The sequence below is a fragment of the Mustelus asterias genome, chromosome 14 (assembly GCF_964213995.1).
Source record: "Mustelus asterias chromosome 14, sMusAst1.hap1.1, whole genome shotgun sequence".
Classification (NCBI taxonomy): Eukaryota; Metazoa; Chordata; class Chondrichthyes; order Carcharhiniformes; family Triakidae; genus Mustelus; species Mustelus asterias.
The window spans coordinates 72,381,167-72,400,289 of NC_135814.1; positions in this window are offsets into that span (position 1 = coordinate 72,381,167).

Here is a 19,123-nt window from a genome sequence, read left to right on the forward strand (position 1 = left end):
AGATCTCAGCTGTTGAAGACCTGGTTGTACATGTTTTGGAAAGCTGTGCTAGCACAGCGATTCTGTGCTGGATCTCCTCTTTGATTGTAACCTTTTGAGAAAGATAGCTATCGAGATATGGGAAATGTTCAACGACTTCTAAAATCTCCCCATTGATAACAATAGCTGGTAGTGTAGGTATTTGTCCTACGATGGGCTGGTGGAGGATATTGGTCTTATTGATGTTGAGTGAAACCAACCCTCTGCATATGGAGTTGAAAAGATTGAGGGTGGTCTGAATGTCATTTGCAGTGTGGGCCACAATTTTACAGTAGTCAGCATATTGTAAGTTGTGGATATGCGGGAGGGTCACATTAGTTTTTCTTCTCAGCCAGTTGTTGGTGCAATCACACAGCCTTGCTTGATGCTCATCCAGATGCAAAACATCTTGGTATTTAATCAATTTTTAAGTACAGTTGCTGACATGCCACCATTTTGTAGCCTCAGGATAGTAAAGAATGTTGCTGGACAACTGTAATGTCCTAACCATATTGGGGGTTGTGGATTTTAAACAAAAAGAAAAGATGTGGTTTGCACACATAGGGATGGATTTTATAGCCTTGCTTCTCCTGAAACCATAAAACCCTGCCTGAGGTCAATGTACCTTCCCATCGTCCGTCCCTCGCCCGCTCCGATTCCCGTGGCAGACAGTGCGGTAAAAACAGGTTTATTAAAAGAGATGTTCCCTGCACAAACAGATAATGACCATCAGCCTGTGAAACACCCTAATGACATCATCATCAAATTATGTGATCAGCTCTTAAAGCAATCATGCAACCACTTAAATATGTAACAACATCCATGTATGTAGAGGACTTTTCAAAGTGCGTCATGGTTAATGGAGTTAAAGGCCATTGTCAGACCAAAACAGGCCTTGTAGCTCCAAACACGTTTTTTGGATTTGTCGAGCAACAAAGATGTGCTTCTGCTAGATGGCAGAAAACCAACTTGGGTTTCTGGAATGATGCCACTGCTGATGGATAGAAGACCGTTCAGGAGGATTTGTGTGAGAATCTTCCCCACAGTGGAAAGACCTCCATAGTCCTCACAAATTGATTTATCACTTTTCCTGAAGGGGGAAACAATGATGGCATTGTGAAAGTCAGGAAGTTGTACCTCTTCTTTCTGAGTGTTTGACTGGAGTTCATGACCACCAGCTTTATAGATCTCTGCAGGAATGTTGTTTGGACTATCACATGACTTGTTATTCTTCATCTGTTGGACAGTTTTCTGTATCTCAGTAAGTGGTAGCAACTTAGCTAAAAGCAGCTTACTCAAGCTGTTGAAGGATAGTTTTAATAGTTTTTTCCAATATCCTTGACTCCCAATTGAAGAGGTGCTCCCACCAGTGGTCTTGGATGCCTATATTATCTTTGAGAAAAGTATTGACACCTTCAGCTCAAAGTGGGAGGGTCTATTTGTTTTTGGTTCACAGATGGTCTTGAAGCAGATGCAAACATCAGTAGTTTGATTTCATTGGCTTTTTCTACCTGCCATGTATTCTTTATGGCAGCAATAAGTATTCTTCTAATTTCTTTGCTGTGTGAGGTGCGATTTTGATATATAATGAAAGCCTGGTGTTTCTGATTGAGAATTTTGCATCTTTCTTTATCATTTTCAATGGACCGGTCTTGGTGTCTGAAAATGAGATTTACCCCCAATGATCTGGGTGCATGCTTTTTGGATCACAGACTTGATCTTGTCCCAAAGGCCTACCACACTGACACCAGTAGAGCCTGTCAGGGCAAGATAGGAAGAAAGTTGCACCTGGAATTGTTGTCTTGTTTTTATATCCTGGAGAATGTGGATGTAAAAATTGTCTCCCGAATATTAATGGTGTTTGGGTGCCAGGTGCATGTTCATGCTGGCATGGACAAGTCTACATGTCTATGGTCTGCCCACCATGGCTGAGGGGAGGTGCACACCCTTCGCTTCCCAGGCATGGACAATGATGCAGTTTAGGTGGTGCCAATGCTTGGATCAGAGATGTTTCAGTGTTGTATTTGTCTTTTTGATGAAAGAGTGTGTTTGCGATGGTGAGCTCATGTTCAGTTTGGTGAGGAGGAGACCACCTGCCATTTGATTTCCCCACTCCTTTCTCAATGGTGTCCTTCCAGATGGTGCAGTTGCGTCCAACTCTGGCATTCAAATCTCCCAGGAGAATCAATTTGTCTTGTTTTGAGATGGCTGGAAGTAAAGAATCCATATCTAAATTCAAGAGCTCTTTGTTCAGTCAGTGCCATCGAATATGGGAGCACAACTAAGCACTGAAGATTGTACCTACTGGTACCACTAAGCTGAAGGCACGGGGTCATGTGCCATTCATTGATGCCAATTGGAAATTCTGTGAGTGCCCCTACTATTCCATTTGTGATGGTGAAGACAATTCCATGGATAAGACAATCTTCGTCTGGTTCCCCTTCCCGAGCAAGTGCTATTTCCTCCTTCTCTTCTAAGCTGGCCTTCTGCAGGGAATCCGGATTCACCGAGAGCAACAACATCGACATGAGATCTTGCAAGCTCCCGGGAAATTGTGATGCCCTCTTCAGAACATTGACTGTTTTGATTATCCATATTAGTGTGCGTTTTCCAGGTAACGAAGTTTGCAGACGACACAAAGATAAGTGGAAAAGTGAATCGTGTGGAGGACGGAGAAGATCTGCAGAGAGATTTGGACAGGCTGAGTGAGTGGGCGAGGATATGGCAAATGGAGTATAACGTTGATAAATGCGAGGTTATACACTTTGGAGGAAATAATAACAAATGGGATTACTATCTCAATGGAAACAAATTAAAACATGCTACCGCGCAAAGGGACCTGGGGGTCCTTGTGCATGAGACGCAAAAGCCCAGTCTGCAGGTACAACAGGTGATCAAGAAGGCAAATGGGATGTTGGCCTATATCGCGAGGGGGATAGAATATAAAAGCAGGGATGTCTTGATGCACCTGTACAGGGCATTGGTGAGGCCGCAGCTGGAATACTGTGTGCAGTATTGGTCCCCTTATATGAGGAAGGATATATTGGCATTGGAGGGAGTGCAGAGAAGGTTCACCAGGTTGATACCGGAGATGAGGGGTTTGGATTATGAGGAGAGGCTGAGGAGATTGGGTTTGTACTCATTGGAGTTTAGAAGGATGAGGGGGGATCTTATGGAGACTTATAAGATAATGCGGGGGCTGGATAGGGTGGAGGCGGAGAGATTCTTTCCACTTAGTAAGGAAGTTAAAACTAGAGGACACAGCCTCAAAATAAAGGGGGGTCGGTTTAAGACAGAGTTGAGGAGGAACTTCTTCTCCCAGAGGGTGGTGAATCTCTGGAATTCTCTGCCCACTGAGGTGGTGGAGGCTACCTCGCTGAATATGTTTAAAGCGCGGATGGATGGATTCCTGATCGGTAAGGGAATTAAGGGTTATGGGGATCAGGCGGGTAAGTGGTACTGATCCACGTCAGATCAACCATGATCTTATTGAATGGCGGGGCAGGCTCGAGGGGCTAGATGGCCTACTCCTGCTCCTATTTCTTATGTTCTTATGTTCTTATGAAAGAATGCGTTTTCAGCCACAAGGGCAGTGACCCCATTGGGTACATTTTCCCAATCGGGAAAGTTTGGGACAGCCTATGTTTCCCGTCACTTCCTCAAGTGAATTGAAGAAGTTGGATCCCGAAGAGGATTGCTCAATAGTGGGTGCTGCTGCTGGGGAACTATTTCTGTCCCAAATCCAAAAGCTCAGTGACTGTCAGGCATTCACCCGCCCTGTGCAGATTTGTGACTGGAGACCTCCAGGTTCACAGCCCGGTCTCCGACGCCACATATCCATCACCGTGGGTGTTATGGTGTCCCTGGCAGAATATTGAACATGTTGGCTGGGATTCTCCCAAAACAAAACTAAATATCCAACAGTTGGGAAAATGGGAGAATTTCCCGCTCGTTTTTTGAGCGTACTTACCTGAACAAATCTTCGACACTCTGAGCAATACAGAGTGCCTCGGAATGAATCACACCGGAAAGTGGGGGGTAGGGATTCATCTTGCCCAAGAGGCTGGAATCAGCATGCTGAGCGGGCCACTGGGCATGCATCAATCTGTCAGTGCGGAGATCGGTGAATGCATACTGGACCCAACTCCCCATCGCCGGCTTCCTGATAGCGAGCCTCCCCGCTTCTGATCACTGGCCCGCTGGCCTCCCTGACACCCCTCCCCCCCGGGCTAATTCTGGTCTCGCCCCAACCACTGATCACCCCCAATAGGCCTCGCCCCCAGTATGCCCAGCCCCCTCTGACTTCACTCCCTTTGCACTGATCGGTGCCTGGTGGGCAGTGCCAAGGTGTCCAGTGGGCAGTGCCAGTGAGCCTCTTGGACAGTGCCAGTGTGCCAGGCTGGCACTGCCCAAGGAGCACCCCCACTTGTCCCAAACCTTCCGGGGTGGGGGGGGGGGTGCTCAATGGCCTCTGTCCCCACCAGTGGAGTGAGTACGTCTGTTCCCCATTAGTGAGGAGCAGTTGTAAACCCGCTGGTGGGAACCTTTCCCGGCAGTAGGGTTGGAGGGGGGAGGGTATTGGAGATGCTAGTGGGCTCGGAGAATTATGTCCCAATAATCAGTTCTGCACCAATTTCCGCCATGAACCTGATTATGTCAGACAAAGGAACCTGGGAGACTCACGATTGACCGGATACCAGTCGCGAGGCCCGTCAGAGGCCCACGCGCTGATAACTCCTGGCCTGCTGCGCTACCCGAGTAGTGGAGCAGGCTGGGAGAGTCCCGACCATCATATTTTAACCTGAGGCAGTTGGTGTGCAGTTGACAACCGTGCAATCTTTCTGGTTGTCTATCTTACCCAATGACATGGCAAAGCCATAAGAGAAAATGCTGGAAAATCTCAGCAGGTCTGGCAGCATCTGTAAGGAGAGAAAAGAGCTGACGTTTCGAGTCCAAATGAACTGTTGTCAAAGCTCGAGTTAGAGCCATAGCTTCAGTAATTGGGATGTGACGGAATTCCCTGAAATAACAAATGTGTATTGAAAATGCCATTACACCACTGAAGAGATACCGTGATTGTTTTGCCAAAATTATGAGTTTATCAGTTATTGCAAAATGGAACACATCCTTACTCAAATCAAATTAAAGGCCATTCTGACCATTAGTACCTGGAGGCAATATTACTTAATCTTAAATATAAATGTAAACCTTCAATATCGCTCCAATACTATTAAACTTTTATTGATCTAAGCAATGTATATTCACAGCTAACAGAACATCCTTGCTTAGGAATGTATTGTTGTCAGGCGCTGTGATGAAGGACGATTGGAATGATACTTTAGCTGCTGCCTCTGACCTTCTGCAATGAAGTGAAAGCGATGCAATTAAGGAAAGCATTCTTTTAAAAAGTCTTTCTTTTTTGAGCGGGTGTGAAGGAAATTAGATGTAGGCCTGTCTTTAGTTTTAGAAATAATTCTTAATTTCAGCAGTTGCGTGATTGCAAATAATCAAGCTGCCTTACCTTCTGGAAATACCTTGTCATGCTTCACAAAGCTTATTTAATGGGTTGCTTGCAAGAGGAGGTAGCCCCCGAGGCAGAATAAACTGACAGAAACATTTCAACCATAGGAGTGGATATTTATAGGGAGAGCGGAGGGGCTTCCAATATAATAGATCACGTTGGGAAGGAAACTGGGGAAAGAGAGGCTACTCTGTCAATCCTCACCTAAACCAATGGGATCTTGATATGTTTTATCAATAATCACGAGATGCCTGCAAAAGTATTCTTAGGTCAATTTGGGAATTACATAAAGTTAAATATGAGACAGTAGGTTAATGTGTAAAGGTCAATGGCCCTCAGGTTGGGGTTGTGTCTGTGTGATATTTATCTCATAATGAAGCTCAGGCAGTATGATAAATGCTCCTAGCTGTTGCTGTGCAAAAGGGTTTATAAACAAGTACATGCCATTAATCATGAAAACAGCTTTGTCAAAAGTAACAAGAGACCAGATACATCTTTATAATTACCTGAGACGCCCTTTGTCCTGTTTCTTTAATGTGCGCTGCAAGTCAGTTAGTTTATTTTTAATGATTCACAAGCTGATCTGAAACAAACTAATAATGTATTAAATTCCATCAAAATGTTCTGTCACTCTAGAAGCCCCATTATTGTGCTACCTTTAAAACTGTACACCAGCACAAAGTCACCACAGAGAGAGTAAGAGAATTAAAGGGCACATATTGATGATTAATACCTGTTTAGCAAGCTCAGTTCATTTAATTTACAAATTTTAATTTTAATTATTTGCTTTGCCAACTAATTCTGCTCTACCAATGTGCTGGATTGCCAGTGTTTGGAACTGCAGAGTAAATGTGTGTTTGTTTGTGTATAGTCCAGTTCCATAGGTAGACACATTTGCCTGATTCGAAGGTTCAGATTCTCTGGTTTTACCAAAAGGCTGTTGCCAGCAATACGACCCAGGTGAATATATGAATCAGGGAGACTGAAGTTTAACTGCCTGGGACAAGCCTGTAAAGCTTTTATTTTTACCTTTCCTTTGTCTTCAACCAAGATTATTTATTTCACCCAAGACTACATTGGTTTATTTATTTCAACCAAGACTACATTAATTGACTACAGCTCAGTCTTCAACACCATTATTCCCACAAAACTCATCTCCAAACTCCATGGCCTGGACCTTGGCTCCTCCCTCTGTGACTGGATCCTGAAATTTCTAACTCACAGACTACAATCAGTAAGGATAGGCAACAACATTCCTCCACAATCATCCTCAACATCGGTGCCCCACAAGACTGTGTTCTCAGCCCTCTACTATATTCCTTATACACCTATGACTGTGTGGCCAAATACCCCTCCAATTCGATTTTCAAGTTTGCTGACGACACCACCGTAGTGGATCGGATCTCAAACAATGGTGAGACAGAGTACAGGAATGAGATAGAGAATCTGGTGAACTGGTGCGGCAACAATAATCTCTCCCTGAATGTCAACAAAACGAAGGAGATTGTCATCGACTTCAAGGGGCTTAAAGGAGATCATGCCCTTGTCTATGTCAACGTGGATGGAGTAGAAAGTGTCGAGAGCTTCAGGTTTTTAGGTGTCCAGATCACCAACAACCTGTCCTGGTCCCCTGATGCTGACACTACAGTTAAGAAAGCCCACCATCGCCTCTACTTCCTCAGAAGACTAAAGAAATTTGGCATGTCAGCTACGACTCTCACCAACCTTTACAGATGCACCATAGAAAGTATTCTTTCTGGTTGTATCACAGCTTGGTATGGCTCCTGCTCTGCCCAAGACCACAAGAAACTACAAAAGGTTGTGAATGTAGCCCAATCCATCACGCACACCAGCCTCCCATCCATTGACTCTGTCTACACTTCCTGCTGCCTCAGCAAAGCAGCCAGCATAATTAAGGACCTCATGTACTCCGGACATTCTCTCTTCCACCTTCTTCCATCGGGAAAAAGATACAAAAGTGTGAGGTCATGTACCAACCAAGAACGGCTTCTTCCCTGCTGCCGTCAGACTTTTGAATGGACCTACCTCGCACTAAGTTGATCTTTCTCTACACCCTAGCTATGACTGCAACACTACATTCTTCACTCTCTCATTTCTTTCTCTATGAGCGGTATGCTTTGTCTGTATAACGTGCAAGAAACAATGCTTTTCACTGTTTGTTAATACATGTGACAATAATAAATTAAATCAAATCAAGATGAGTTCTGGGGTGTGGACTCCAGGCACGGGATTGGTTTTTTAGACAGATTGTAGGCATTCTCTGATATCTGCTTAACATTTGTTTATTAATACAATATCCAAACAAGTTACAGAGTAGGCATGTTGCTCCTAGTGAGAAGTCTCACAACGCCAGGTTAAAGTCCAACAGATTTATTTGGTATCACGAGCTTTCGGCGCGCTGCTCCTTTCCTTCATCATGTTGCTTCTAGGCAACCTCTCTCTCAAGAGTCTAACATATGACAGACTGATGTCAGTAGTATATCAGGATCAATGTCATACATTGGCACATCACATCTGTTTACCCATTATACTACAACTCTCCTATTATATTTTGCTACTTTTTAACAATAACATGAAACTATCACATTTACTATTACCATTACTTTTCTGTAGCTCCCTTTCCACAATTACGGGGCATGATCATACCACCTCGCCCACCCGATCAGCGTGGCGAGGAGGGAAGATAATATGCGAAGCTAAAAATCAGATTAGCGCCAGGCACCAAATGGTTTGCTATCTTCCCAGCATATTTTTACAGGTGCAAACCACTTCGCACCCAAACTGGGTGCCAAACTTATTAGCATGAATTTGAATTCATTTCAATATCCTTAGCAAGCTCGGCACGATATTGTCCCACCTCTCAGAATCTACCCACCTCACCGGTGTGACATCACGCTGGCGTGAATCAGTACTGCTCTATAAAAGTCAAGTTGAGGCGCAAGAGTAGTGAAGGAGAGCAAGGGGCTGAGTACTATTGGGGTGCGGGGCTCAGTGGTCTCAGCTGCAGCCATGGGGCAAGATGGGGTGGGGGTTTGAATGGGTGCAGGGCTTTGTGGAGGCTTGTGCCAGCCTGGACGTCCTCAGGTCAGGGGTCAGTGCTGACTTGGGGCTTTGTGTTGCGCGCATTCCCTCTGGCCACTGAGTGGCCCCTGAGGGGTTGCTTATGAGGGGGGCTCCCAACTCCATTGATATTGCCATGGTTATCCTGCCATCTGTCTGCTGGACAGGCTCTCTGGCTGACCACCAACACCCCATCCAAGGCCCCACTAACTGTAACAAGCAGCAGCTCTGTCAGCTGTGCTCCAATCAAGGGAACTCGGCAGATGTTAACACGGCTCTTCACACTGCATAGAGTCTGCAATGCTGCCTTTTATGGGAACTCACCCTGTGATAATCACAAGGGTGCTTCTCCACCATCTGCCTGAACTGTTAGCCATTCCTGGAAGCCAGTGCACCAGACACCTAGGTGGATGCTCACATGTCTATGATGCTGGTGTTCCCAATGGGAACCCCCTCGCAGACACCTGTATGACCTCCATGTCCGCTATGGCGAGGATGTGGCAGTGGTTGGCAGCCCATTAAGGTGGCACATTGTACTGGGGATGGTGTTGGGTTGGCAGCGTCCAGACTCATGGGAGCATTGGTTGCTGGGAGAGAGTGAGGGGCCCGTTTTGGATAACCCTACTGACTGTCTCTCTCTCTCTCTCTGTCCCCTTCCCTCCCGCATCCCCACCGCATAGATATCATGGATTTTGCTATACATCCAAGGCTATGATACTTGTGGCTGTGGAGGAGGAGGTGGAGGAAGGAGAACTACGGCCATTGCAAGACCAGCCCAGGCCACAGGCTGCAGCAGTAGGACAGGAGGGCGTTTGTCAGGGGCAAAAGGCAGGCACCCATTGGCCTGAGGCAAGGGCCAGAGGATGTCGGAGACGAAGACCCCGATGCTACAGGAGCTGCATGTCCTTCAAACGGCTGTGAGATGCCCTCTTCCTGCCGCAGACTGCTTCATGGCAAGGAGACAGTATGGCACCTGGGCTACGTCCTCGTAGACCTGGCACCTTGTGAGACAGGAGGACACCCGCTCCCAGTGACAGTGAAGGTCACGGTGGCTTTCAATTTCTACGCCGCTGGGTCCTTCCAGGTTGCCAGCAGAGACCTCTGCGACATTGCCCAGATGTCAGTGCACAAGTTCGTCCATGAAGTAACATCCATGGGCTGGCATGTGCCTAGGAACCACATGCCTACTTTGTAACCTGTTTTGAAGTAGCACTAACAAACACCTGGTTGGCAGATATCAGAGTATGTCTACAGTTTATCTGGGAACCAAATCCCATGCTTAGAGTTCAAGATAGAAGGACCATCTCAGAACATCGATCACTTGTCTTTCCCTGTCTATGTGAAAAGTATAAACATGGAGGCATCATCACTAATAAAGACCACATTTTCTCCCCTTGGCATATCTGTGCAACATTAGAATATAACATTTAATGAAATGAGCCAAATATAGAAGATTGAAATCGCACATTAACTCAGAAATATTCCTTTTCATCCAAATTTAATGAAAAAATGTCTAATTTTTAATAAAAACAGATAATGCTGGAAGTACTCAGCAGATCAGGCGACACCTCGGGAGAGAGAAACAAAGTCGATGCTTCAGATGGATAACTTCAGATGACTGGCTGGTTATTTCCAGCAAATTCTAATTCAGTTTCAGATTTTCCCCAGCATCAGAAGTATTTGTCTTTGATCTCACTTATTTTGGTTATTGTGTATACTTTTGTTTGAACCATATAAAGGAAGTCATGCTTGTTTACAATTATGAATCGCATTTTCACAACTAAATCTACAATTAAAAGTATTCCTTCTGCATTGTCACATTGAAGTTAAACAAACGATTCTATTAGCATGACTGTCAGACTGAAATGGTGCTCTGAACCAGCTCAAACCAGAGTTAGTTTCTGTAGCACTGTCTGGGGAAGAAGTGGATTATGTTTGAATTGCCTATGATCATATAGTTCTGCTATGTGCATTATATATTTGCAGGATTTTTGAAGTAGGTGGATAAATTCATAGCACAAGACAAGTATTGTGCAAAATGGGGCAGGGTTATTTAAATTATTGAGAGAAAGCATGGATGTTGAGCACATAGCTGTTTTTTAAAAACTTCAATATACTGCACTTGCCTTTGCATTTTTTTGCATCTTAAGTTAAAGTTTACTTATTATTGCCACAAGTAGGCTTACATTAACACTGCAATGAAGTTACTGTGAAAATCCATTCGTCGCCACACTCCAGAGCCTGTTCGGGGACACTGAGGGAGAATGTAGCACGGCCAATGCACCTACCCAGCATGTCTCTACAAATGTTAAGATATGTCTTGATCTTGCAGCTTAGTTCTTTCAAAGAAATGGAATTATAAATCAGCAACACACACAACAGAACAAGAGCAACAAAAATGGAAATAATAAATGCAAATTTGCCCATCACCTTTAACAAACTTGCTGCAGTTCCTAGCTCAATCCTGACACCCACCCCTAACCATTCAGCTTCCAAAAATTGACTTGCCAATATGAGGCCCTCTTTTAAATTCATGGGTTTAGCTATTATTTCTCAGAATGCGAAGAATATGTCTAATATATCTATGGTAACAATGCAGCCTCTTCCAAAAGTTACAGATCAGACAAATCTAAATTATGATCCAATATACAGTATTTCAATTTAAAATGGTATATTATAAATGTTGACATAATGATGGAAAACAAAGTTAATTCTTAGTATTTTTCTTATTTTCATTTAAATGAACACCACAGTGTTGTGCCTGACTACTGGTGAAAGAAAGTTCTGCAAAATTGGTAGGACGCTAGAAAGATTAACTTCTGTCTCAAAACCTGTAATATATGTGTATAATGTCTGTTGGGATTTGGGGTGTGTACTGCCCCTTTAAGAATGTGGGTCAGGTGACCTCTGGAGGTTTGGCTCTTCCCAGTGTCGGACCCGGTTAAGCAATCTTGGATCTGACTATGGAACAGTGCACACTTACAATGAAGTGTTCCCCAATATTCAAGTTAACAAGCCTACCTCATGGTTCTTTAAGGACCATAAGTTGAGAGGTGCATACATAATAAAAGCACTTAGAACTTTATTTTAATTCATCTCACCATGGCTCCTGAGGTCTGATCATGGTGGATACTGGGTGAAATGGTATGGAAGATGAAAGGGCAAAGGGGGGTATAGGTTGGCATGAGTTTCACCAAGTTGGCAGAGCAGCTATAAAATGCCATGAGAGACTGGATCAGGGCTTAGGTTAGCATGGAGAGTATGAGGTGCCATGGGGTGGATCATAGAATCCCAACAGTACAGAAAGAGGCCATTTGGCCCATCGAGTCTGTACCGATCACAATCCCACCAGCCCTACCCCCATATCCCCACATATTTACCCACTAATCCCTCTAACCTATGCATCTCAGGACACTAAGGGCAATTTTAGCATGGCCAATCAACCTAACCCGCACATCTTTGGACTGTGGGAGGAAACCGGAGCACCCGAGGAAACCCACGCAGACACGAGGAGAATGTGCAAACTCCACACAGACAGTGACCCAAGCCGGGAATCGAACCCAGGTCACTGTGCTACCGTGCCGCCCATTGATAGAGGGGCTCAGGTTGACATGGAGGGCATGGGTGCCATTGGGGTTGGTGGTGGGCATGAGGTGGCAAGAATGGGGCACGGGTTATGTATGGGGGGCATTGAGGGAGCGGGAGGAGTGAGGGCTGTTTTTGATTTTGCTGGGCAGGATCTTGAGTCCGTGTTCACCGTCCATGGGAATGGCACGATCAAGTGGCGGGCGAATAAGGGGAAGGCCGCGGAAGGAGTGGTGTGATTCTCATGGCCATAAAATCTTTTGTCAGTGAGGCTCAAGATCCAGTCAGAAATTATGCTGGAGCCATCAACGCAATTAACTCCATTTTTCTTGCCGGAACGGACACTCTGCCAAATTCTGGTAAGATCACCCCAATAGTTTATTGAATAATGAGGATGAAGTCCCGTAGCACTGAGGTGGGTCTTTACAACAGACCACCAGGACACCAGGCAGACCCTATGGCTGCCTCCAAATTCTTTCTGGAGGTGGTGAGCCTAACTCCTGTTAACAGCCTTACCACCCCACCCCACCCTGCCACCAAAGCCAGACCATTTGGGGCAGACATGAAGGATAAACAATGACTAGTTTGATAAGTTATCCGGCTTTGAAGTTGCAATTTCCGTGTAATTCTATGATAGCACTATTCTATAGTCAAAAGGTAAAATCGCCATAGTCCCAGACGACCATTGGCCTGGGTAAGCACTTCTTTTAGAGAGTCGGTATGGACTCAATGGGCTGAATGGCCTCCTTCTGCACTGTAGGTACTCTATGATTCTCTCCAGCAAATTTCTAACCATTCAGTCTACTTCGCGTGTCTTTGCTAAATTAACATTTGCAGGGCTTTGCTCTGACTATCACAGGCATTTCACATTCTATTGGTCGATTTAATAATGCTGCCAGAGTAGTGATATGTTCAAGTGCTATTTTAAGGTGATGTTGCTTGTTGTCATTAGTTGGAAAAATCTATTGACCGGCATACTTTACTCGGCAGTTGGCATGGATTTGCCCTTCACAATTCTTTAATTGGTGCCCTGAAATGGCCCCAGCACTGAATCCTGTCAATGCTCTGCAATCAAGCGACACTGTAAGAGCTGGCTACGAGCAGGCAACAATAACCATATACCAAAAAACAACATGATCTGCTTCTAATCGCATTAACACAGACATAAAACTGTAGAAATTAATATCAGGACTACTCTCTGACCTCTAGGCACTCTGACATGGAACCCAATTCCATTATGTGGAATGTCAAATGTACTGCTTTACTCATCTTTCTCAGTGTGTCGGTCTCGTGGGAATGAAATCATGTTGTTAGAAATCTCTGTGAGGGAAGTGAATACTCCTACAGCCTCACAAAGCCAAATTTAGCAGGTTGCTAACGCAGAATTTTAAAGTGCCACGAGAAGGTGTTAGAGGTGGCTTATGAGTAGGTGCTGGGGCTTTCAGTCTAGTCACTGTTTCAGCGATTACACAAAGAAGGTTAAAATGACCTGTTATCTATTTCAGCAAGTCCAAAGTCACAGTTCTAGAAATTGCCACTAGTCATGATGTGGAGATGCCGGCGTTGGACTGGGGTAAACACAGTAAGAATAACTAGGTACAGGAAACAATCCCTGCATTGGGTTCGGTAAGGCCGAAACCCAGCTGATGCTGGACCTCATTCATATTCATAAACTCCAGTTCAGCCTTTAACATCATTATTCCGATGAGACTCATCTCCAAACTCCATGGCATGGGGCTTGGCTCCTCCCTCTGCAATTGGATCTGAGACTTCCTAACCCACAGACCGCAGTCAGTATGGATAGGCAACATCACCTTCTCTACGATCATCCTCAACATCGGTGCTCCACAAGGCTGTGTCCTCAGCCGCTTACTATACTCCTTATACACCTCTGACTGTGTGGCCAAATTCCCCTCCAACCCAATTTTCAAATTTGCTGATGACACCACAATTGTGGGTCAGATCTCAAACAATGACGAGACAGGGTACAGGAAAGAGAGAGAGAGAATCTGGTGAACTGGTGCGACAACAATAATCTATCCCTTAATGTCAACAAAACAAAGGAACTAGTCATCGACTTCAGGAAGCATAGTGGAGGACATGCCCCTGTCTACATCAGTGGGGACCAAGTAAAAATGGTCAAGAGCTTCAAGCTTTTAGGTGTCCAGATCACCAACAATCTGTTCTGGTCCCTCCATGCGGACACTATAGTTAAGAAAGCCCACCAATGTCTCTACTTTCTCAGGAGACTAAGGAAATTTGGCATGTCCTCTACAACTCTCACCAACTTCTGCAGATGCACCATAGAAAGCATTCTTTCTGATGTATCACAGCTTGGTATGACTCCTGCTCTGTCCATGACTGCAGTAAACTACAAAGGGTCGTGAACGAAGCCCAGTCCATCACTCAAACCAGCCTCCCATCCACTGACACTGTCTACACTTCCTGCTGCCTCAGAAAAGCAGCCAGCATAATCAAGGACCCCACTCATCCCAGACATACTCTTTTCCACCTTCTTTCATCAGGAAAAAGTTACAAAAGTCTGAGGACATGGACTAACCGACTCAAGAATAGCTTCTTCCCTGCTCCCATCAGACTTTTGAATGAACCCACCTCACATTAAGTTGATCTTTCTCTACACCCTAGCTATGACTGCAACACTACATTCTGCACTCCTTTCCTTCTCTATGTATGGTATGCTTTGTCTGTTTCGCACACAAGAAACAATATTTTTCACTGCATACTAATACATGTGGCAATAATCAAATCAAATCATTGGTGAGCTGACAGACATTTGCTGTTTGTCCCCATTGTCATTTGCTGGCAATTTGATTTGGAGTTACAGGCCACCCACCACAGCCTTTCTGTAGGTCTTGGGAGAGAGGAGGACTGATTGAGAGAAATTGGGGTATCAAGGGGTATGCTCTGGATGCTCCGGTTTCCTCCCACACTCCAAAGATGTGCAGATTAGATGGATTGGCCGTGCTCAATTGCCCCTTAGTGTCAGGGAATTTAGCGGGGTTACAGAGATAGGGCCTGGGTGGGATTGTTGTCGGTGCTGGTGACTTGATGGGCTGAATGGTCTCTTTCTGCACTGTAGAGATTCTATGATTCTAAGGGGACAAGCAGAAGAGAGGGGCAAAGCAATTGGAAGAGGAGAGAGCAATGGAGAGAGAAGAAGAGAGAGATCAGGAGAGAGCCGAGCAGAGGGCAGCAAACCTGCTCCTCTCCTTTCCATATTCAGGTAGATCAATTTACTGTCCTGATTGCGGTCTACAGTAGTCCCTTTAGTGACTCTTGATAAAGCTGCATGTATACCTTATTTTTCTGAATGGAGTTGGCTTGTCAGCTTCACAAAGGGTGTTTCAAACCCATCAAATCCTCTCAGACAGCCCCTCCTAAACCTGCAACCACTACTACATAAAAGAACAAGGGCAGCAGGCACACTGGAACACCACAAAGCCCAGGTTCCCTTCCTTTAATGACACAGAATCCCTACAGTACAGAAAGAGGCCATTCAGCCATCTCGTCAGCATCTTACCTAGGTCCACAATCCACCGAACACACACATCTCTGTGGGAGGAAACCGGAGCACCCGGAGAAAACCCACACAGGCAGAGAGAACATGCGAACTCCACACAGACACCCAAGGCCAGAATAGAGCCCGGGTCGCTGGCACTGTGAGGCAGCAGCGCTAACCACTGTAACACTGTGCCGCCCAAGCGATACGCAGCCCTGACTCGAAAATATAGTGATGTTCCTTCACCATAGCTGGGCCAAAATACTGGTGCTCCCCACCTAACAGCAGTCTTCACCACATGGACTGCAGTGGTTAAAGAAGACAGCTTACCACCACTTCTCAGGGGCACTTAGGAATCGGTGATTGATTCTGGCCTTGACAGAGACATCGCAGCCGGGAGACACCAGCCTTTAGCAAGGTTCGCGTCCAGCGAACCACCGGAAATCAGCGCGGAGCTGAATATCATATTGAAATTAGAATTTCAATATTAATAGCGGGCCTGGGACGGTATTCTCCGGCCCCACCCCCGCCCCCACGCCGGGAGCGGTTCCCTCCAGTGAGGTTTACAACTGCTCCTCACTAATGGGGAACAGCCATCCTGACCTCGCTAGTGGCCATTGGGGCGCTCCTAGGAGGTCGGAGGCAATGAGGAAGGTGCCCCTTGTACTGGCCCGGGAAGGTCCGGTAGGCCAGCGATCGGAGGTTGGGGTGTCTGGAAGGCCATTGACTAGAGACCAGTGATTGGGAGGCCGGTGATGGGGGGTTCGGTGATGGGGGGCACTGCGCATGCCCAATCTCCGCACTGACAGATCGGCACATGCGCAGTGACCTGCTTAGCGCTATGCTGCTGGCCCCTCGGGTGGAATAGGCCCCACCCTCTGCTTACCAGAGTCAATTGTGCTGAGCCACTCTGCATTGCTCAGAGTGTCAGAGATTCACTCTGGTAAGTACACCCAAAAAATGAGTGGGAAATACTCCCATTTTCCCACCCATTGGGCACTTAGTTTTTTTTTGGGAGAATCCAATCTCACATTTCATGAATGAATATATTTTTGAAAAGAGTTTACATTAGATCTTCTATCTCTATGTGTGAAGTGCCTCACACCTGCTTCTGCTATGAGCTCCCGTTGCCTCTTTTCCTACTTTTCCCATTCTGGTGTAAGGAACATTTCCAGTGTGTGGGGAATGTGTGTGCTCCACACACCATATTGAACAGCTAGGTGGCTGGTTTACAATAAATAGGGGCAACACCATCAAATCTGTAGCCTGTGATGTCCATTACAAGAAAAATATTTTAATGCAATAATATAATATTTGTATAATACTATAGTCATCGAAGTTTATTTTTGCAGAATTTGAGGAAAAAGTACTTTCATTAATGGGCACAAGACAAAAACGTAGAGAAAATCCGGTAAATATCAAGAAGGTGCTTTGACCAAACTAAGAGGACCAGAGCAAAAGCAAAATACTGTGGGTGCTGGAAAATGAAATCAAAATAACAACAAGCTGGAAAAGCTCAGCAGGTCAGAGAGTATCTGTGGAGGGAAATAGCGAAAGTTTTAGCTCAATGATCTTTCAGCAGAAGAGGACAGTAGACAGAAACTTCAAGACACATTGGTGGGAAATTTAACCTCAGGGAAAAGGCAGGTTTGGGTTGGGTGGAAAGTTAAAGTGTTAAAAACCCATATCGCGACTGAAATCTGCTTCTAATTTGAGGACTGAACAGAGGTGGGGTAGTGGGCAGTGGACTAACCTGTTCCAAGAAAGTGAATTGACGTTTTAAATACTATAACAAGATTGCAATCTTTATCGTTATTCAACGTTTGAATTTTAACTGGGAGCAGCCAGGTTTCCCAGGCTTCAGGGAGCCAAGCAGTTCAATTCAGACCCAGTAAGGGCCTTTTCACTTCATGCTGGATCCAACATGCTTACCTGGGCAACCCTCGACAATGAGATGTCCCCTCATCCTTTTGATCTTCCCATGAAAGTCCATGTTAGGCCTCTAACCTTGGGCTGAATTTTATGTTCCACTGGTGGGTGTGTTTCCCAGTGGAGGGGCATTGAGATAGGCACCCACCCCACCACCTTCCTGTTCATCTAATAATATACCTGGCAGAGACTAAAATCAGGAGCCCTCCTACCATATTTAAGTGAATAACCACTTAGGGCCGATTAGGCTTGTTATCAAAACTACTGACCCCGATAATACGCTACCCACACCATAAATGTTTAGCCTGGGCAGTTGGGCAAGAGAGAGAAGCCCGATCTTTTCACTGAAAAGCTTAAAGGTTGGAAGGGGGGGGGGCGGGGGAAGTTTGGTGGGGTCACTCTTCCAAAGTTGCCCTTTGTCAACTGAGGTTAACCCATTAAGATTAAACACTCTGTCTTCCTTCTTGCCCATTCCCCACCCTTATAGCTACCCATGCCTCTCTCCCTAATCGACCCAAACCTCCAGGACCAAAACCTTTTTCTTCGTCTGCAGTCCTGGCTATACACGCCGTCCAGGTTCTGCAGGGATGTATGGAGCTGTTGGACAATCCAATTGGCTGGACATCCTCCGCAATGAGGGATGGCGATCACACTTGCCCCTGATTACTCTGCCCTGGAGTTTGAGAGCTGCAGTGTGGGTCGGCACGGAGCATGTGGGTTCTACACCAACATTATTTCTGGGTGGGGGGTGTGGGATGCGTGTCATACATCTCCTCATGCGCCCCACCTACCCCACTCCATCCCCAACCCCTGTATTATTCAGTTGCCCCTCCCTAGTTCCTTCCCCAAGCTGCTGATCCCCGCAACCTTCCCTTTGAGGTCTCTGGACTCCCCTCCCCCTTCCCAGGACCCACCCCACTGTCCAGCTACCATGCCTGCACCCCCACCCTCATCCCCCCCACCAGTGTACGGACATTTGTGATCCTGCGGTCTCCACTGAAAGCCAGGTCTGTCAATCCAGTTAACGCCCAGTCCACTCATGTCACATGCCCGCTGTGAAGTAAGTGTTATTTTTGGATTCTCCATGTACCACCCCCCACCTTCCCGCAAACACTCCTGGCAGATAAGGTTTGTTTAAATCCAACCCATGTACTCGTACACAATGTTTGATCCAACTGCCTTGCAGACAGAACACGGTCTGAAACCATTTATATTAATACGCTTTTGTGAAAGTTTCCCCCAAAGCGAGAAATGATTTTATAAGTCAGCGTGCTGGTTACTTGATATTCCAACAATTAAGGTCATGGTTAACAGTGTCAGGCCACATCCTGGAAAGGCTGCTGCTGTACAAGAGGAGATGCCAGCACTGTGGAGTGGAGAAGTGATAGTATCAGGTGCAATGTTTGTCTAACAGTGTGACTTGTTAGATTAACAACGTTTACTGACAGGCTCCATCTGTGCCTCCTACC